Here is a 22,681-nt window from a genome sequence, read left to right on the forward strand (position 1 = left end):
TCTCCAATATGTATAGTTATTTTAATTTTTAGGGGAGTTAGACCAAGAAGAAGAAATAGACCAAACCGAATACGTTTTTCTAGAGTTTTTTTTTTTTTTTTTTTTTTTTTTTACCGTAACGAATGATATATAAACCCTCTATAGCCTCAACATTCTCTGCGAGAAAATATTTACAAGGAAAGAATAAATTGTTCATCTGCAGAGGAAAAAAAGATGGCCCTCGGATAATGTTCGTTTCGTTTTTTAAAAACAATATCAAATTGCCTGAATTAGAATTTGTCCAAGGGGGCATAGGGCCTAACTCCATTATTTGCATAAGACGTATTTTCGATTATATCGAAAGTTGGATACCCTCTGAAAATACTTCAACAATTGTTCTCTTTTTATACCCTCCACCATTCTTAGACGGTATATTAGCTTTGTCATTCCATTTGTAACTCCTCAAAATATTCATGATATACCCTACAAAGTATATATATTCCGGATCAGCTTAAATTCTGTCTGTTGTAATCACGAACGAATTGAGATAGAAGACTAAAATTTTGCAAACATGTATAGTTTACCAGTAGGCAAGACAAGTTCGTAAATGGACCGTGTCGGTCCACGTTTTCGTATAGCACCCATATAACGACACCTCCCGATATTCGGTATTTCCATGATTTTAGCGACATTATTTACTGGAATTATTTCAAATTTCATATTTAAATTTCGTTATGGGTACTACAGCCTATTACAAAAATTTTTGTATGCAGGTCCACGTCTTCGTATAGCCCCCATATAATGGTAACTCCCTATATTCGGTATTCTGATGATTTTATCAACATTATTCACCGAAATTGTTTAAAAATTGGTATTTGAAGTTCGAAATGGATACTACTGGTAAGACAGAAAATTGTGTGTGCAGGTCCACGTCTTCGTATAGCCCCGATATAACGTTACCTCCCGATATTCGGTATTTTCAAGATATTAGCGACATTATTCAGCGGAATTGTCTCAAATTTGCCGTTTGAAGTGCGTAATGAGTACAGCCAAAGACAGAAAAATAATAGTACCTCCTCATATTCGGTATTTTGATGATTTTATCTACAAGTTTCGCATTTGAATATTCGTATGGCTTATAACCAAAGTAGCCTTTGCAGCTCCACGTCGTCGTCTTGTTCGGCCCGGTTAAACATATATGCTTTTTTACTTGTTTCATATTCCAAATGGACATTGATTTTGCAGCTATTGAAGTGTCATTCAATCGCATGCATGTCGAGGGTAGTGTAATCCTTGGGAGACCTATTTCATGACTTGGCAGAAAAAAATCTAAAAAAGTTCGAAGTATTTTTTTCTGTCGCTTATTGTGCATTACATGAACCTATCGACCATTCTCAACCACACCAATACAAATATGTGAACACACATACATAGAAATGCCTTTAACATAAAGTAGTGACTTAACGATGCTTTTGTGTGCCACAACTTACAACAATTTGAATATGTTTAGGACTCTTAGTTTTCTTTTTTTTTTTTGTTATTTGCCAGAACAAACTATGTAGTGTCATTTTGTTTTGTGTCTTTAGCCAGCTAGGTAGCAGTATCCCTATCTGGATATCATCCTCCTTATGTACAACTATTTGTGTTTTCCATTGTCGTCATTCACTCGTTGCTTTTTATTCTTCTATTTATTTCAGTGGATATTTGTTTGGCTATATATGTGTGTGTGTGTGTGAACACACTAAGTTCATTTTCACATATCTCTAAGTCGTTTCTTTTTTCTAGTTTGGTGTAGTTAAGAGTTCTCTTAACTAGCATTGAGGCTGCTGGAATTTCGGAGTTATTTTTGTTTTCATCGTCCTTTTTTCTGGTGTTCGTAAATGATTTTATGCCTGTGTGTGTGTTTTTTGTTGTTTCTGTGTTTTCTATTTTTGGCTGTAGTTCTGTAACCGTTTAAACGTGTCATGTGGATACGCCTTGGATCAGTGCCACAGAATTTTGACAAAACATGATGGGTGCAAGGACACCGGAGGATGTTGGCACGGATGAAGTGGGTGAAATAGTTTTCACAAAATTACATTGTAGATAAGTTTGTTTGGGTTAGGTGACATGGCAAAAAAGTCAATCCCTTTATGATATCGTTAGAGTATTAGTTATATCACGCAAATGCATTTGCCTGGCTACATTAAAAAAAAAAAAATATTTCATTATATCCTCATCCTTATGGCTCCAGGGGAATATATGATTTCATACGGCCATAATGTGCCATAATGTGGAAATAGCGATTTTAGACCCAGGAAGTATCTTTGGCCAAATTTGTTTGAGGTCTCAGTAACTATAGTGATCTCCGTCCGTCCGTCCGTCTGTCTGGTTGTGCTCTAATCTATATATGTAACAGAGTAGTGAAATAACTGACCGAGAATCAACGCCCAGACGAAACGGCTGAAGCTAGAATCTTGAAAATGCAGCCGGCGAGCGCATTCAGGACCTTGTTCCTACTTTTCAATTTATTGTAAATAGTTGTTACTTGTGCGGACGATTTGAACATGTTGTCGAATGTGATACCAAGGATATTGGGAAAGTTAGTGACCATGATCGAACATGATATGGTTGAGAATCTTAAAAATGTCATATGTACCAATGCTTGGTACTGCATATAACTTTAAAATGTACATAGGTTGCCTATCAGTTTTTATAGCCTCAGTCATACGGCTACAGAGGGTATACATTTGATACGACCAAAACGTGCCTCATCGATATAAGGGGTTTAGATCCCAGGTTCTCTTTGGACCAAATCTGTTTCAGAATATTTGGAGTCCATCTAGCGATGTCCGTCCATACGTATATCTGTCTCATGTCTGGTGCGCACAATAACTCTCGAAGAGAGTATCCGATTTGGTCCAAACTTGGTACATTGTAATATTATTATCAAACTTAGATCGAGTTCGGAGATGGGCAATATCGGCCCACTAAAATATTTTAGTGCACAGAAAGAGAAAGGGCAATCCGATTTTGTTCTTACTTTGCAAATCCTAATATTTGCATCAGTGCTAGGTCATTTGTGCGAAAATGTACAATATCAGCCCACTCCATTGAAGTTTTGAATAATTATAACTCAAATAAAATGTGATGACATCGGTCCAATCCTTCTGGTACCTCCCCCACGAATTGTCAAATTTTTTAGTATCCACGAAGCTCATAAAATGCGAAATTAACATCCGATTTCATTCAGACTTGGTACATCTCGATATTTCTAATTTTTAAAGAATTTTTTTGTCAACGACTAAACAAGGCGTGGATTTTTTAAAGAAATTTCTCACATGGACCATAAAAGGCGTGTATATTTTAAAAAAAAAATTTCACAAAGACCAAAAAGGCATGGATTTTTTTAAAGAATATTTTTTAAGGACCATAGATGGCGTGGATTTTTTAAAAAATATTTTTTCAAGGACCATAAAAGGCGTTTATATTTTAAAAAAAAATTTCACGAAGACCAAGAAGGCGTGGATTTTTTTAAGGATATTTTTTTAAGGACTGTACAAGACGTGGATTTTTTAAATAATATTTTCTCAAGCACCAGAGAAGGCGTGGATTTTTTAAATAATATTTATTTAAGCACCATAGAAGGCGTGGATTTTTTTTTTTTAAATAATATTTTCTCAAGCACCAGAGAAGGCGTGGATTTTTTTTTAAATAATATTTTCTCAAGCACCAGAGAAGGCGTGGATTTTTTTTTTTAAATAATATTTTCTCAAGCACCAGAGAAGGCGTGGATTTTTTTTTTAAATAATATTTTCTCAAGCACCAGAGAAGGCGTGGATTTTTTTTTAAATAATATTTTCTCAAGCACCAGAGAAGGCGTGGATTTTTTTTTAAATAATATTTTCTCAAGCACCAGAGAAGGCGTGGATTTTTTTTTTTAAATAATATTTTCTCAAGCACCAGAGAAGGCGTGGATTTTTTTTTAAATAATATTTTCTCAAGCACCAGAGAAGGCGTGGATTTTTTTTTTTAAATAATATTTTCTCAAGCACCAGAGAAGGCGTGGATTTTTTTAAAGAATATTTGTTTTAGCACCATAAAAGGCGTGGATTTTTTAAAGAATATTTGTTTTAGCACCATATAAGGCGTGGATTTTTTAAAGAATATTTGTTTTAGCACCATATAAGGCGTGGATTTTTTAAAGAATATTTGTTTTAGCACCATATAAGGCGTGGATTTTTTAAAGAATATTTGTGGATTTTATAAATAATATTTTTTAAGCACCATAGAAGGCGTGGATTTTTTTAAAGAATATTTGTGGATTTTATAAATAATATTTTTTAAGCACCATAGAAGGCGTGGATTTTTTTAAAGAATATTTGTTTTAGCACAATATAAGGCGTGGATTTTTTAAAGAATATTTGTGGATTTTATAAATTATATTTTTTAAGCACCATGGAAGGCGTGGATTTTTTTAAAGAATATTTGTTTTAGCACAATATAAGGAGTGGATTTTATAAAGAATATTTTTAAGCACCATAGCAGGCGTGGATTTTTTTAAAGAATATTTGTGGATTTTATAAATAATATTTTTTAAGCACCATAGAAGGCGTGGATTTTTTTAAAGAATATTTGTGGATTTTATATATAATATTTTTTAAGCACCATAGAAGGCGTGGATTTTTTTAAAGAATATTTGTGGATTTTATAAATAATATTTTTTAAGCACCATACAAGGCGTGGATTTTTTTAAAGAATATTTGTGGATTTTATAAATAATATTTTTTAAGCACCATAGAAGGCGTGGATTTTTTAAAGAATATTTGTGGATTTTATAAATTATATTTTTTAAGCACCATGGAAGGCGTGGATTTTTTTAAAGAATATTTGTTTTAGCACAATATAAGGAGTGGATTTTATAAAGAATATTTTTTAAGCACCATAGCAGGCGTGGATTTTTTAAAGAATATTTTTTAAGCACCATATAAGGCGTGGATTTTTTAAAGAATAATTGTTTAAGCACCCTAGAAGTCGTGGATTTTTTACAGAATAATTGTTTAAGCACCCTAGAAGTCGTGGATTTTTCAAAGAATAATTGTTTAAGCACCCTAGAAGTCGTGGATTTTTTAAAGAATAATTGTTTAAGCACCCTAGAAGTCGTGGATTTTTCAAAGAATAATTGTTTAAGCACCCTAGAAGTCGTGGATTTTTCAAAGAATAATTGTTTAAGCACCATAGAAGTCGTGGATTTTTTTAAAGAATATTTTTTCAAAAATTATAAGGACATGTATTTTTTTAAATATCTTGTCAAAGACTATTAGGACATGGATTTTTTTAAATATCATTTCAATGACTATAAGGAAATGGATTTTTTTTAAATATCTTTTTTGAAATATGGATTAAACATGGATTTTTTTAAATATCTTTTCAAAGACTATAAGGACAAGGATTTTTTTAAATATCTTTTCAAAGACTATAAAGACATTGATTTTTTAATAATCTCTTTAAAGACATGGATTTTTTTAAATATCATTTCAGTGACTATAAAGACATTAATTTTTCAAAAATCTCTATAAAGACATTGATTTTTTTAAATATCTTTTCAATGACTGTAAGGACATGAATTTTTTATATATCTTTTAAATGAATAAAAAGACATTGATTTTTTTAAATATCTTTTCAAGGACTATAACGACATGGATTTTTTTAAATATTTGTTCAAGAGATTTTAGAGATGTACATTTTTTAAGAAATATTTTTTCAAGAACTATTAAAAAGGGATGGATTTATTCACGTGTAATTTAATGGAATATTTTTTCAAGGACCATAAAAGAACAGACACTAACCAAAGACCTAGGGGAGTGGAGGAGATCGGAGCATTTCTTCTGGCACCTCCCCCGTATAAGGTTCAAGATTTTTGAAAAAAACAAAACGCTCAAAGAAGGCGAAATAAATATCCAAATCTCTTCAAATATCACACTTACAAACATTTTTCCTAACATAAGATCAGTTGTGATGATGGTATATATATGCGAACCCCTCCTGGTACCTCACCGACAAAGAGCCACAATTTTCAATACTTTTATATGCCATAACTTGCAAAAAAAGCCAGCAATTCTTTACAACTTTCTATATCTAAATATTTCTCACAACCGGAACCCTGAGATGAATATGGAATTTATGATTTCACATAAAATGTGATATAAATATTCGATTTATTTATATTTTTTCTCATACCAATATTTTTATCTGTGTGAGTATGAAAGTGGAATACTGTGGTACACTATATTTCCTAAAAATTATCACATATCTTATATAAGGTGCAGCAAGTAGTCGATATAGTCCAAACCTGGCATTTCGTAATATTTATATCATACTTATTTAGGTCCGATACGAAATTGACAACATTGCTTCACTTCTTCGGAACCTATTCCATAGAGCGTCAACAGTTAAATAATCAAAGCAGAAGTCAAAATATATCTATCTGAAGTCGAAATATTGGTAAATAATCGAACGTTGCCTGAAGGTATGTATCTGTCGGCAAAAGCGACGAATACTCTTAAACTTGTTAACTTGTAAATTATTATTATTTATTTATTTATTTATTTATTTTTATGAAAAACTTGTTTCCAGTCTACATTTTTTTTGCCCTGTCTATCTTCACATTATCCTGAAATTTTTTCAAAAGTACATGGAGAATTTTTTTAATTCGAAATAATTTCCTTTGTTGGTATATTTTTTCGAAAATATTTTCGTTGATTTAACGATGCTATTTCAACATTATTTATGTCCTTGCAGCAAATATTATTTACAACAAGGTTAACAATTTTTTTATGCATATGTAGATCAATGTGTTGCCTTTGTAACCATCAGCATGTGAGTATGTGTGGTAACACAGTTATCTGTGTATGTGTACAGTCGTTGTCACGATATGCCATACAAACATTCGAATTCGTATCAAATCGACATCCATCCAAAAATATAGGAAAAACAACAAAAACAGCAAAAGAGTTTGCCGCTAAAATTTCTAATCTCTTTGTGCTGTACCACCACCATCACCATGGCAGTTGTTGGGTTTGGATTTATCTGTATTACGCTCGTCGTTTGTGTGCCACACTCGCTCGCTCAGTCATCAATTCCGGCATCAACAATACCATCATTCATCCAAAAATGTTCACCCGAAAAAAAAACACATAAAAAATAGAAAAAGTGATTCCAAAAAAACGTTAAAACTTGCAGTGTCTGGTGGTCCAGAAATCCTGAAACCGTGACAATGTTCCATCAGCCAAATACTACATATGTGTGTGTATGTATGTTTGTATGTATTCATGCAGCTAGCTTTCGCTCACGCGCTTCATTCAAATTTAATTCGGTTATAGTTTTTAACATGAAATGTCATTTGCATGAAATGTAGTGCCGTAGAGTTGTGACATTGTGTGGTATGGCGTGACGACGAAAACGACAACGACTCTGTACAGATTTCCGTTTGTTTGATGCTGCTGCAGCTTTTGTTATGTGTCCTTCCAATTGAAAAAAAACATACAACAACAACAAAAAGCTAGTTGTTTCCTCCGAATGTAGCTGTTTTTTTTAGCACTCTCAACATCATCGTTTTAAGCGATTGTTGTGACTTGTTTCCTGGTCCATTTGCTGCTGTTGTTTTCTTTGATGGTACAGCAGCAAATCAATCGAGAGTACAAATTGTTATCGTCGTCCATATCTGGATTTCCTTTTAATTAACTTTGATTGTATAATTGTAAAGCGCAAAATGGATGCATGAAAATTTGCTGGCAGAAAGGCCTTCAATCAGAGTGGGGTGTTAAGAGTATTGGGGTGCGTTTTTTTTTTTTTTTGCTCTCAGGGGCGAGAAGTTCAGCTGACGAGGGTTTGCTTAAAATGAACTACAAAATTATGTGCCTCAAAATTTAATTTTCCAATAATTACGAGAAAAATCCAGCAGGTTTTTGAAAGAAGTGCTAAACCAAGTTAAAAAGTATCAGTCAGTTTTGCCGACAGATCTATACCTTCAGCCAATATTCGATTATTTATATATATGTTGACTTCTGTTATGATTATATAAATTATTGACCCTCTGTGGAATATTGGCCAAAATTCAAGAAAATCGAACATTTACAGGATGAGATGAAAAAACTGCAACCAACTTCAGACTGCTGTCATTTCCAAGCCACACGTCCGACATCTCTTAAAATTATTCCAGTGACAGCTCATTATATTGTTCACAAGCGTACAAAAGCATTTTGGTGAGAATTTTCCAGAAAAAAAGTTATTCGTGATGGAATTCAAACGTGATAGTGTGATTTCTTTATATTTGGCTGGAAAACCACAAGTGTGACGGTTTCGTTAGAGCACTCCTGCATTTAAATGTGAATAATTTTTTTGTGTCGTGCACCATCAATCGTTACCGTGATATTGGTAGCGTAGCCTGATGTGAAGGAAGTGGATGGAAGACAACAGCAACATCAGCAGAAATGGTTCGTAAAGAAGCGACTTGATCGAAACCCGCGTCGCAGTGGCCGAAAAATGGCTTGTGAGCTGAACTTATCGCAATATTCCATTCGGCAAATATTGAAAAATGAGCTCGGGGTAAAGGCATTGAAATACCAAAAAGTGCAAGTTCTTACACCGCAAGAGAAAGAAAATAGACTCAAAAGAGCTATAGAGTTGCTTCGCTTGGACGAAAGTGGTGAATTGCCGAATTTGGTTTTCTCCGATGAGAAAACATTCATCATCCAGCAGTTTGTAATGTTTACTTGCCAAAAAGGTCTGCTGAAAATGTGCACTTTCCGTTGGCCACCAGAACTCAAGGGCTGGCCATGGTGATGGTGTGGGCGCCATAACAGCCGATGGCCGCTCTCCGCTCGTATTAATCGACCGTGGCATCAGAATAAATGCCGAATATTATCGGTAAAATATTCTGGAGGGTGTATTAAAGCCTTGGGCAAGCAAACATTTTAATTGCAGACCTTGGACATTCCAACAGGAGTGGGCACCATCGCACTCAGTACGCGCCACCCAAGAATGGTTACAAAATGAGGTTCCTCGCTTCATTTCTTGCGCACAATGTCCACCAAAATCTTCGGATACCACTCCGTTGGACTATTGTGTCTGGAGTATTTTGGAAAGCAAGGTTGGTACTAAAAAATACCTAAGTGTCCATCTCCTCAAGCAAGCGCTTCACCGGGAATGGGCCAAAATACCGCAGAGCAACGTTCATTCATTTCATTGGCCGTTTGAAGTCCATAATTCTTGCCAAAGGTGACTAATTCGAAGAAATCTAAAATTATTCTAAAATTTGATGCTACTTTCGACATTTTTTGCTTTCAGTCAATAAATTTTAAAAAAATAAAATCTCACCCTGTTTATCCAAATAATATATACAGCATTGTTCGCAAAAAAGCCCGATAATATTCCCTGATTTTTTCCTCGGTCCGTTTTCGAGTTGACCCATTTGTTATCTCACTTGAAGGTCAGAAAATTAAGACACTATATAAATGCACCAATTTCGAGGAATATCAATCCGAAAGTTTCAAAAAGTGTGGAAGGGGGAACTTGCCCCCCCCCCCCCTATTTAAGTTACTTTGCGATGAAAACTTGGTAAACGCCGTTATACCTATCTTCTACTTTCATAATCTGCTGGATTTACCCCGCAATTATTTTTTGCGTTTGTAAATATTCCCGTTTGTACTGTTGAACTGCAGCACTGACAATTCTTTAAATATACTTTATTGTTTATTTTTTAATTTTTGTTACCCAAAATCGTATCTCATATCTCATTATCCTATAATGGGTATTCGAATAAAACAAAAACAATAGTCTTTAGCAGCAACTACATTTGTGGTCAACTTTTAGCTTGTAGCTATTTATTGTTTCATGCACAGCTGATGATTTCTCTTAATTATCCAAACTTTTTGTTTTTAATTTTTTTTCCTCCGTTTTCTACAACATTTAGCATTGGCTTGATACTGATAAAAATGAAAATACGAAAAACAAGAGAAATTACAATCTGAATACAACAACGACGACTGCAATGCATTTCAATTTACATTAATTAAAATAAAAAAAAAAAAACTAACTACTGAATAAATACGCTTTTAAAAATCAACTTGTTTTTCGTTCATTTCATTTCTTGGCAGTGGTTAAAACAGCAAATTGTCGGTAATGATTTCATTTTACGTTGTTTTACCACTTATCCCTGGGAGGGGTAACCCAGTGAAATGTTTTTAATGGGAAGAAGTAGTCGGATTCTTATTCAAATACTAGCAAGGGCCAGCTTAGTTGTCAGCAAAAACACACTTTAAAGTTTTAGATTCGTTCCAACAGTTCGATAGACCCAGCATAAACTAATACAACGTTTATATATGTTTATATATGGAATAAACACTAGAAACTTGAGGTCACTGTTGCCTCAATATCAAAATTGAGAATTCCAGACCTATCCCTTCAGCCAATATCAAATATAGTAACATTTACTTATTTTTGTACAATATAGGACGCATATCTTTATTACCGCCAATTCTCAAGCACAGATAAAATCAATAATCTAAATATCTAATTTCAGAATTTTATTTGTATCCTTTCACCCAATACTATATTTAGTTACATTTCCTACGCATATCCGAAACAATCCACATCTCTCCATCCTCGACACCAACACTATTGCAAAATTAGTCCAATTTGGTACTTTTCGAACAATTATAGTAGGCATTTCCAAAACCACCATCAGATACCAACAGAGACCTTAATTGCATATTTCGTGATACCAGCTCTATCCCTTCACCCAATTGCAAATTTAGTGCCACTCAGTTCTTTTCGAACAATTGTAGTAAAAATTTGTTCGATCTTCGTATCTTAACCACAGACCCCAACAGTGACATTTACATCAAATTTCAGGGTTTTAGCTTTATTCCTTAACTCAATACCAAATTTAGTACTATTTAGTACTTTTCGTACAATTATAGGAAACATCTGCAAACCACCGCCAAAGATTAACCACAGTTACCATCAGTAATGAAAATATCAGATTTCAGAGTCTTTTCTCCACCCCTTCACCCAATATCAAATTTAGTACCATTCAGTAACTTTGGTACAATTGTAGTGCACATTTTCAAAACCACCTCTATATGCCCAGGCTACATATGAACACCGGCCCACACACAAATTTTCAAATTCCAATCACTATCACGTCACCCAATACAAAATTGTACCAAATTTCGAAACATTTAGTACTTTTTGCTCAATTATAGTACACATTTCCGAAACCACCTCCATACGTTTAGGCTACACATGAACAGCGATCCTAATACCACATTTCAGATTTCAAGAATAATCTGTTATAGGAAACATCTGCAAACCACCGCCATAGATTAATCACAGTTACCATCAGTAATAAAAATATCAGATTTCAGAATTTTTTCTCTACCCCTTCACCCAATACCAAATTTAGTACCATTCAGTAATTTTGGTACAATTGTAGTGCACATTTCCAAAACTAACTCCATATGCCCGGGCTACATAAGAATAGCGGCCCAAACACAAAATGTCAAATTCCAAGCACTAACTGTTCTCCCAATACAAACGTGTACCAAATTTAGTACCATTTCGTTCTTTTCGTACAATTATAGTACAAATTTCCGAAACCACCTCCATATGTTTAGGCTTCACATGAACAGCGATCCTAATACCACATTTCAGATTTCAAGAACAATCTGTTCACCCAAAACCAAATTGTACCAAATATTGTACTTTTTAGTACTATTCGTGCACTTGTAGTATACATTTTCAAAAATCGCCTCTACAACCAACACGGACATCTATACAAAATTCCAGCTTCATCCGTCCAACCCAAACCAAACTGTTCCAAATTTAGTACCATTTAGTAAATATAAGTACAAATTTTCATAACAACTTGCATCATACAATACAATAGAAGTCTTTTTTTTCCCAATTTCAGGATTACAGTCCTATCGGTTCACCCAAATACAAAATTTTGTGTCAAAATGTACACATAGTACGAATTTCCAAAACTTTCTACATATCCCAATCCTACACTCCGATAGTAATCTTATTTCCATTTTCGGGCTACCAGCTCTACTGGTTCACCCAAATCAAAATTGCACCAAAGTACCATTTTGTACACATTAGTTTAGTACACACAAGTACAAATTTACATACATACCTCAGTTCTGTGATGTAATATTAATTTTATTTTCAAATTCAGCAGCATTCCAGTTCTGTCTGTTTACATGTACCATATATAGTACTTTTTGTACATATAAGTACAAATTTCCCAAACAACTTCCATATGCCAAGTTACTCCACAGTAATCTTTTTTACAATTTTCAGAACACCAGCTCTATTGGTTCACACAAATCCAAATTTAGTACCATTTCCAATCCAAACCCACATCACACTCCAATAGAAAATTTATTTTCAAATTTCAGGATTCCTACTCTCAAACGTTAAATTGTACCAAACTTAGTACCATTAAGTACACATGAGTACGAATTTCCGAAACCACCTACATACCTCAACTCTACAATGCAATAGTTATCTTATTTCCAAATTTCAACATTCCAGCTCTATTGGTTTACCGAAAACGAAATTGTACCAAATTTAATACCGTTTAGTACTATTCGAGCACGTACTTCAAAAACTACCTTCTCACATCGACTCTACTCCTCAAACTTAATTCCCATTCCAAATTTGAAGTTTTTAACTCTAACTGTTCACATGATACGAAATGGTATGAAACGTAGTACATTTTAGTACTTTTCGCACACTTATGGTGTGAATTTTTAAAATCCCTTTGGTACATCTATCATACAGTCCAGCTGTAACCAAAAATTAAATACATACCTCATTCCAAATTTAAGGGTTCTAGTTCTATTTATAGTACCATTTAGTTCTTTTCGTACTGTTCCAGTACGGCTTTCCAAAAACCCTTTGGTACATCCATTATATACTCTATTAGTGACCCTCACTCCAAATCTAGCTAAGCTCTACTAACTCGTCAAATACGGGTGAGAAAAAATAAGTTAAAAAGCAGTAAGTTCGGCCGGGCCGAACTTTTAATACCCTCCACCATTTGCAACGAATTTGGAAATTTTTAAAAAATAAAATCCTTAAAAAATTCTGTTAAAATTTTAAAAATACCGAATATAGCCGTTATATTGGGGTCTATACGACGTGGACATACATAGGCAATGTTTGTCATAAGCCATTACCATATTCAAATTCGAAACTTAAAATAAACGGTGAATAATGTAGCTAAAATCAGCAAAATATCGTATATAAGGAGGTGCCGTGAAATTGGAGCTGTGCGAAGACCTGGACCAGCATAGACAATTTTCTGTCACAGGCTGTAGCATCCATTACGAACTTCAAATACCACATCTCAAACAATATCGGTGGGTATTGTACCTAAAATCGTCAAAATACCGAATATAGGGAGGTACATATATATGGGGCCTATACGAAGACCTGGACCCGCACAGACAATTTTCTGTCACAGACTGTAGTTCCCATAACGAACTTCAAATACCAATTTTGAAACAATTCCCGTGAATAATGTCGCTAAAATCATCAAAATACCGAATATCGGGAGGTACCGTTTTATGGGGGCTATACGAAGACGCGGACCTGCACCGACAATTTTCTGTCATAGGGTGTAGTATCCATTTGGAACTTCAAATACCAAATTTGAAACAATTCTGGTGAATAATGTCCCTAAAATCATCAAAATACCGAATATAGGGAGCTACCGTTATATATATATGAAAACGTGGACCTACATGGCCCATTTACGAACTTAACCTGCCTACTGGCAAAATAAACATTTGTGCAAAATTTTAGCCATCTATCTCAATTCATTCGAAAGATAGCGTGTTTACAACAGACAGACAGACGGAAAGACAGACAGACAGACAGGCGGACATCGCTAAATCGACTTAGAATTTTACGCTGATCAAGAATATATATACTTTGTTTACCCTCCATAGTATGGTGGAGGGTATAAAAACTGCAACAAAGTAGAACGCCATAATTTTTACATTTTTTTTAAACATTTTTTGAATGAAAGCAAAAAATGTCGGAAATAGCATCTAATTTTAGAATAAGTTTAGATTTGTTCGAATTAGTCACCTTTGGCACGAATTATGACCTTCAAACGACCAATGAAACCTCGCACGCTGCCCGAATGTTGCTCTGCGGTATTTTGGCCTATTCCCGGCGAAGCGTTTGATTGAGTTGATCGACACTTTGGTATTTTTTAGAGCCATCCTTGCTTTCCAAAATACTCCAGACACAATAGTCCACCGGATTGGTATCCGGAGATTTTGGTGGCCATTGTGCGCTGGAAATGAGGCAAGGAACCTCATTTTGTAACCATTCTTGGGTGGCGCGTGCTGAGTGCGATGTTGCTGAGTTCTGTTAGAATGTCCAAGGTCTGCGGCCAAAATGTTTGCGTGTCAAGGCTTTAATACACCCTTTAGAATATTTTCGCGATTATATTCGGCATTTATTCTGATGCCACGGTCGATTAATACGAGCGGAGAGCGACCATTGGCTGTTATGGCGACCCACACCATCACCATGACCGGCGCTTGAGTTCTGGTGGTCAACCGAAGGTGCCCATTTTCAACTGACCTCTTTGGCAAGTAAACACGATCATTTTGTTTGTTTACGAACTGCTGGACAGAGAATGTTTTCTCATCGGATGAAACCAAATTCCAAATTTGGCAATTCACCCACTTTCGGCCAAGCGAACCAACTCTTTAGCTCTTTTGAGTCTATTTTCTTTCTGTTGCGGTGTAAGGTCTTGCACTTTTTGAAATTTCAATAGCCTTACCCCGAGCTCATTTTCCAATATTTGCCGAAAGGAATATTGTGATATGTTCAGCTCACGAGTCATTTTTCCGCCACTGTGACGCGGCCGAACCATTTCTGCTGATGTTGCTGTTTTCTTTCGTCCACTTCCTTGACGTCGGGCTACGCTGCAAGTATCACGGTAACGAGCGGTGGTACGAGACACATAAGATTTATTCACATTTAAATGTTGGAGTGCTCTAACGATAGCCACTTGTGGTTTTCCAGCCAAATATAAAGAGATCACACTATCACGCTTGAATTCCATCACGAATAACTTTTTTTCTGGAAAATTTTTAACAAAAAGCTTTTCTACGCTTGTAAACAATATAATGAGTTGTCACTGGAATAATTTTAACAGCTGTCGTACGGGTGGTTTGGAAATGACAGCAGTTTGAATTTGGTTGCAGTTTTTTCATCTCACTCTGTACAAAGCATTCCCTCACCCAAAAAAAAAAAAAAAATCCAATGACTCAAATTTGGACATATGTGAGGTGTTCTTCCAGAAAACTGTAGAGTTATTCTCTTACATAAATATTCATATGCCTTTTGGCCGTTCCCCTCCACATGCCTTCAGTTTTTTACGCCATATGTCAAAAAAGTTCGCTGGGTTAACATTGAAGCTATTTTACAAAATCCACAACTTTTATCGATGGTTTGCAAAAGCCAAATGCTTGCTTGGCATTTACAAAACTATCTCTATCGCTATCTCTGCATCTCTCTCATTTTTCGTGTACCTTTAAACAAAAATCTTAATTAAAGAGATGTCTAAGGTAAGGAAAGTGGATCCTTTGTGTAAAAGTATGCGTTGGGTGAAATATACATTTAAATTAAAAGATATATCAAAAAAAAAAATGATTGCAAGAACTTATTATTTATTTTATTAAATACATATTATATATTAATGTTAGATCTTAAATAAAGTAATCATTTCAATATTAAATCCATAAATATCGATAAAAATCATTTTAAGATTCCCATCACATTTTAGATGTGAAAACTCTTTGCCATTAACAGTTCCATAGTTAGGATATTTTTTTTCCTTTCTTCTTGAAATTGCTCTGCTTCGAAATCACTCTAATCTGATTACGATGTAATCTCTTCGTTCTTCACAGGAAGGTGTTCCCAAAATGTGTGTGGCAATTTTCAGTTCGAATAAGTGGAAGATGCATTTGTGCTGTGTTTACATTTGCATATGTAAGTGTACAATTTGGAGACTTAATTTCCAACTTATATTCTTCGTAGTTCGTCTTCTAATGGAGCCTGGAAAACAGGTCAAATTCATCATTACCATCTGCGTGTGGTTGTTGGTGTGTCTGGGGCTAGGCCCATACCATCGACTGGTCATTTTCACTTTAAATGCAAATCTCTTGTTGGCCACATGAACGATTTGTTTTAAAAGCACCACAAGTCCATTTGCAAATGGAACATCTGCAAGAGGAGCAATAGCAACGGGTCTCCCTCACTCATATATGTACCATTTCTCCAACACACATCATGCCTTTTTTTCCATTTCAAGAGCATAAAATGCAAATATCAATTTGTATTTGTTTAAGCATTTCGTTCATACATCGAAATCGCACGTCCGTCCGCCCTGTTCGTCCATCATAATAACATCCTACCAGCATGCTATTGAAATGTCCAATTTGAAAAAAAGCTTTAGTAGTTGATGTTCGGTATGTTCTTTTTGTTGTTTTTAATATTGCCAAAAGGACACTGATTATAGAATATGGGGCCTTCACTTTTATAGCGAAAAAGATTCAGAATTTCCTATGAAAAGCTTTCAGGTTTTATGAATCTTCAATGACAACCGATGTACATTTATTAACAGCGAAATATTGACATCAAAATGGAATATTATTTTATTTCAAGCTAACGAAAGGCCATAAAATTTTTGCATTGATTTTTCCTTTCTTTGTAGGTTAGCTTTAAAAATTATATGGGATCATTTTTTGTAGAGCCTCTAATAATCGTTTGAAAGGTATATTTCTAGCCGTTTTTCAAGCTGTCTCATTCTGCAGAAACTTTGTTCTAGAGAAAAAGTTTCGATCACTTATATCGATCATTTGATACGGTCAAAACGTCGAAGTAATGGATTTAGACCCTATATCGCTTTGGACCAAATCCGTTTGAGGAGTCGATCTAGGGATGTTCATCGGTCAATCGTCTGCCAGACTGGGGAGAATCCGACTTGGTCCAAACTTGGTACGTAATATTATTTTCAACTTGATTCGAGTTCGGAAATGGGGATTATTGGTCTATTCCCTCCCCACAAAATGTCGAAATTTACAGTGTATGCATATTCAAGCTTCAAAGGATAATCGAAAAATTATTACTTTTTGCTCCAAAAAGACTTCAAGATCTTTCGTTTCGAAGTTCACCGAAGAGCATGTTAGTTAAAAACTAGCACAATGATTCCACATTCATTGCTTCTGACCAAAACAATTTCAATGTCTTTTCAAAATAATATTTGACCACCACCATATCTAAGTCCTAAAAACCAACAGTATCAAATTTCAGGATTGAAGCTCTATCAATTCACTCAACAACCATTTAATAAACGATTCGAACAACATCCTTATCTACCCTAAGACCCAATCCGAAATTTATTACCTTGCATTTCGTACAGTTATACTACATATGTCCCTCGATACCAATTTTCAAAATTACATCTGTACTCCAACACCCAACGGCACATATCGTGGTATTTTGCAATTTTCGTACGTTCATAGTACGAATTTTTAAAACCGCTTTCTTCTCTCAACTACAGACACTAACGGTGACATTTATATAAAATTTCGGGATTTCAGCTCTATCCCTTCAACCAATGCAGAATTTAGCACTATTTAGTACTTTTCGTAAAAATGTGGGACTCATTCCCAAACCATCGTCAAATATCAAACAAGGGTACGATCAATAATCTTAACATCAAATTGGAAAATTTTATCCCCATTTCGTCACTCGATACCAAATATTGTACCCTTCAGAACTTTTTGCACAATTGTAGTATACATTTCCAAAACCACCTCTGGGGCTGGATTCTTGTTCTATGAAAATATGAAATGAAAAATATTTGCTTTATAAAATTTTTCATTTAACATTTCTTTCCTTTATAAAAGTTTTCATTTCACATTTTCATAGGACAAGAATTGAGGCCCTGGTCACCCAATACCAAATTGTACCAAATATGGTACTATTATAACTTTTCGTGTACTTGTAATACACATTCCCAAAACCACATCTCTAGTAGAAAAAAAATTCCAGCTTCATCCGTCTACCTTAAACCAAACTCCTCCAAATTTAGTAACATTGAGTACAGTTGACACATTTAGTACACATTTCCAAAACCACTCTAATGTATCAACTTACTTTCCAACCTCGATGCAAAAATTTCAGATTTCACGTTTTTAGCTTGTCCGTTAACATGATTCCAATTTACAATTTTAGTACCAGTTTAGAACTGTTCGTAACCTTAAAGCTGGAATTTCCTAAAACCATTTGGTACATCTATCCGGCACTCCAACAGTCTCTCCTTCCAAATTCTAGCGCTTTACATTTGTTCAATGAAAGGTATATTTTTTTAATATATTTCCAAAATCACATCCACATCCCAATCCTACTCTCCGATATAAATCTTATTATGAAATTTCAGGATACTAGCTCTATTGGTTTACTCAAATGTAAATTGTACCAAATTTAGTAACTTTAGTACACATAAGTACAAATTTCCATAACAACCTACATCATACATATAAAAATCTTAATTCCAAACTACATCCATATACCATCATACGCGCCGCCAGTAATGTTAAGTTCAAATTTCAGGATTCCAGCTCCATCCGTTTCTCCAAATACTTATTGTACCAATTTCAGTACAGTTTAGTACTTTTCGTATTCATGAAAAACTACCTCCTTACATCAATGCTACTTCTTAACCTTGATTCCCATTGCAAATTTCAAGTTTTTAGCTCTAACGGTTCACATAATACGAAATGGAGTAAATTTTGATACTTTTCGTACACTTATATTGCGAATTTCCAAGAACCCTTTGTTACATCAGTGACCCTCATTCGAAATTTAAAAGTTCTAGCTCTGCTGGCGCGTCAAATACAAAGGGTGTCATACTTAGCTCCTTTTAGCACTCTCTGTACTTTTCTAGTACGAATCTCCAAAAAACACAGCCTTATCTGACACCTAGATTGATCCTCACACATAATTTCAAGATTTGAGCTTCAGCCGTTTCGTCTGAATTCTGATGAATCAAAATGCAGTCAGTCAGCCAATCAATCTTAAACGATCATATATTAATGTTTGAAGAAAAGGACCTAAATGAACTCTTTCATGGCTCGACTGAGGGCTTACTAAAAAAAACTCCCTCTATTTTTCCGTGTAACATTTTCGATGACACTACATACATAAAATATATTTGGAACTCATGCCATAGAATCATAAGTCGAATTTATTTATTTTGAAACAAGTAAGCAAAGGCTATAGTCGTGCGGGGCCGACCATGTGATACCCTACAACACTACAATATGTTAGAAGCACCCTTATGTCCAAGTCCATTTTGGAAGATTTCGCTTTTGAAATTTTGTCATGGAGCACTGCCCGGATATTGCCCTTACCATTTTGACCAAGAACATTTGCGCCCTCCGTCGTGCTGTTAGTTTTACAGCTAAATATAATCCAATGGTCATCCTCATCATCAGGCATGTCGATTGGCTTCAATTGTGTGATCAGTATTTTTTTTTCTGTTTTGGTTCATTTGAGCCCCTTAATATTTTGCGATCATCTCCAAAAGCAAGAAGCCGTTCTGCATCTACAAATTTAGACCCATCTATATGATTTGTTTGTCTACGATATTTGGCTATATTCATCAACGAAATCAGCATAGAAAGCCAGAATTTCGCCTTTTGTGTATTTCGGATATCGCCGGTATGTAATGTTAGTATATTTTTCACACAAAAGTAGAGGTACATTCTATCCGCTGTCCTTTGGTTTCTATTTGCGACCTTATAACGGCTGCAAAATCAGGAACCTTTTTAGTGGTTGGTCCATTTCAACCCCTAAATATATTGCGGTCATCTTTGAAAACAATAGCTTTTCTGAGCCTAACCCTACCCTTGTGAAAATTTTCGTGAAGATCGGAAGATAATTCCAATCTGTATATAATAACCCCAACCTGTGTTGTAAGGTGAAAAAATATTACAAAATATACATTTCAATATTATAGGTCAAATTGAAAAAATCGCATGCGATAAAAAATATGAAAAAATAAAAAAAGTGTCACAAAATACTACAAAATCTATAATAACACCATTATTGACACATTTTTATACGATTTTTTTAGATTTTATACTCTTATACCAAGAGGGCATTCTGAATCATTTGTCAAAATCGGTGCATCCATTCTTGAGATATAAGCATTTTAGCTAACATCCCCTTCCATTGTATATATACATTGTATATATTTAGCTATATATATCCGATATATTTACTATCGGCATCTACGTAACGGTCAGGATTGACCTATTCGTCTATTTGTGATTTCGCCGGGATTAAAAATATTCGCGGTTTAATGGAAAATTTGATTTTATTAACACAAGTGTCATGGCCTTTTCACTCACTAAATATTACCCGATTACCATCAAAATTGGAAGACTTCAGCTCAGCCTTAAGCTCTAGCCACATGCTAACTTCCGCTTCGATTGGTCTATAACTGCAACCTGTAGAGCATCTGCAAAATCAGGAAAATTTTCAGTAATTGGTCCATTTCAACCCCTAAATATTATGAGATCATCTCCAAAAGAAATAGGGTTCTATTCTGGCCCAAACCCCACCTCCATTCTAAATTTCGTGAAGATCGGACCATAATTGCGACCTGTAGAGTGATTACAAATTAACATGGACAGACGGACAGACGGACGGACGACATACATAGCTAGATCGACTCAGCTCGGCGAGATAGGAAGATCCATATATACTTTCCTATGTGGAAAATCAATATTTCGAGGTGTTACATAATTTTTGGCCCAATCAAACTTATAATACCCCCAACACATAGTGTTGTAGGGTATAAAAATGTATATTTGTAAAATGTGTATTTAAAATGTTTTAAAAATTTTAATGATATTTTGAATGATATAATCATTTTTTTAGTTTTTGTTCCAGAATGTAGGGAAATCCCTACAAAGAACTGTCCAGACATGTTCAAATTTTGGTTTAGTAACCATATAACTGTATCTTTTTATACCCTACAACACTATGTGTTGGGGGTATTATAAGTTTGATTGGGCCAAAAATTATGTAACACCACGAAATATTGGTTTCCCATATAGGAAAGTATATATGGATCTTCCTAGCTCGCCGAGCTGAGTCGATCTAGCTATGTATGTCCGTCCGTCCGTCTGTCCGTCTGTCCATGTTAATTTGTAATCACGCTACAGGTCGCAATTGTGGCCCGATCCTTACGAAATGGGGTTTGGGTCAGAATAGAACCCTATTGCTTTTGGAGATGATCGCCAAACGTTTAGGGGTTGAAATGGACCAAATACTGAAAAAATGTCGGATTTTGCAGTAGCTATACAGGTCGCAATTGTAGACCAATCGACGCGGAATTTCGCATGTAGCTAGAGTTTAGGACGGGGAAGAAGCCTACCAATTTGGGTGGTCATCGGATAATATTTAGCGGGTAAAATAGACCATATATTTTGTGTTGAAAAAATTCAAAATTTTTCATTAAACCGCGAATATTTTAAATCCCGGCGAAATCCAAAGCCATGACAAGGTTACTTCTGACCTTTACATTGATGTTAACATCCAACAAATCGGATATATAGCACAATATGTGCGATATATATGTTTATCAAAGAAGATATGCTTGAAAAATCTCTTATATGTCGAGAACGGCTGAACTGATTTCGACAGTTCTCATTAATTCAGAATGGCCTCTTGGCAGGAAAGAAAAAACGTCTAAAAAAATCGCATAAAAATATCTCTCTAAAGATGAAAATATTGATTTTGTAAAATTTTCTCATATTTTTTCAATTTTTGCCATATTTTTGGCATATTTTCATTTTGAATTAAACATTTGGTAATATTTCTACAGCTAACAAAACTAAGTGGTTAGGATATCAGGTTATCATATACAGATCGCATTTATGGCCCGATCCTTACGAAATTTTGAATGGGGATAAGATGAGGGTCAGAATAGAAGCCTACTCTTTTTGGAGATGATCGCCATATATTTAGGGGTTGAAATGGACCAAAAAACTGCAAAATTGTCAGCAGGTCGTAATTATCGCCCGACCCTTACGCACATTTGAATGGGGTAACCCCCAGACATTGCAAAAGCCAAGCAGTTTTGGATGGCCATCCAAAAATATTCAATGTGCGAAATAGTTTGCCAACTTTTGTAGACAAAATACGAAAATGTCCATTCCAGTGACTTTTTGGAGAATTCACAAATACTGGAAAGACGCACTTCTGACTATTTCGTTAACGCTGATTTCGTTGAAGAATATAGTCAAATGTCTATATCTCATATAGATGCGTTTCAGCCAAAAACCAATAATAAATGTTAATCTTTTGCCACTTCTGAGAGATTATAGGTGTTTGGGAAATATTGGTTCCAGATCTAGGAAAACCATTTACGTGCAACATCTTCCAATAAATTAGAAATGAGCAAATTAGTTAAAGTTGCTATTATTCGAAAATTAGAGAACGAAACCTGATGGTTTTCTTTTATTATTTGTCACAATATCTTGTGGAATTCTTCCGAGTATCTCGCCTATATAAACTGTATCGTTTATTATAGTGTTGTAGGGTATTCAACGGT

General features: G+C 34.8%; 1 protein-coding gene across 1 annotated transcript in view; it reads left to right on the forward strand.

Annotated features, from left to right (window-relative positions):
* The window catches only part of LOC101888435 (protein timeless homolog), a 697,464-nt gene that overhangs the window by 296,454 nt on the left and 378,329 nt on the right, over positions 1-22,681 (forward strand). The gene's annotated exons all lie outside the window — the stretch shown is intronic.

This window comes from Musca domestica, unplaced genomic scaffold (genome assembly GCF_030504385.1).
Source record: "Musca domestica strain aabys unplaced genomic scaffold, Musca_domestica.polishedcontigs.V.1.1 49, whole genome shotgun sequence".
Lineage (NCBI taxonomy): Eukaryota > Metazoa > Arthropoda > Insecta > Diptera > Muscidae > Musca > Musca domestica.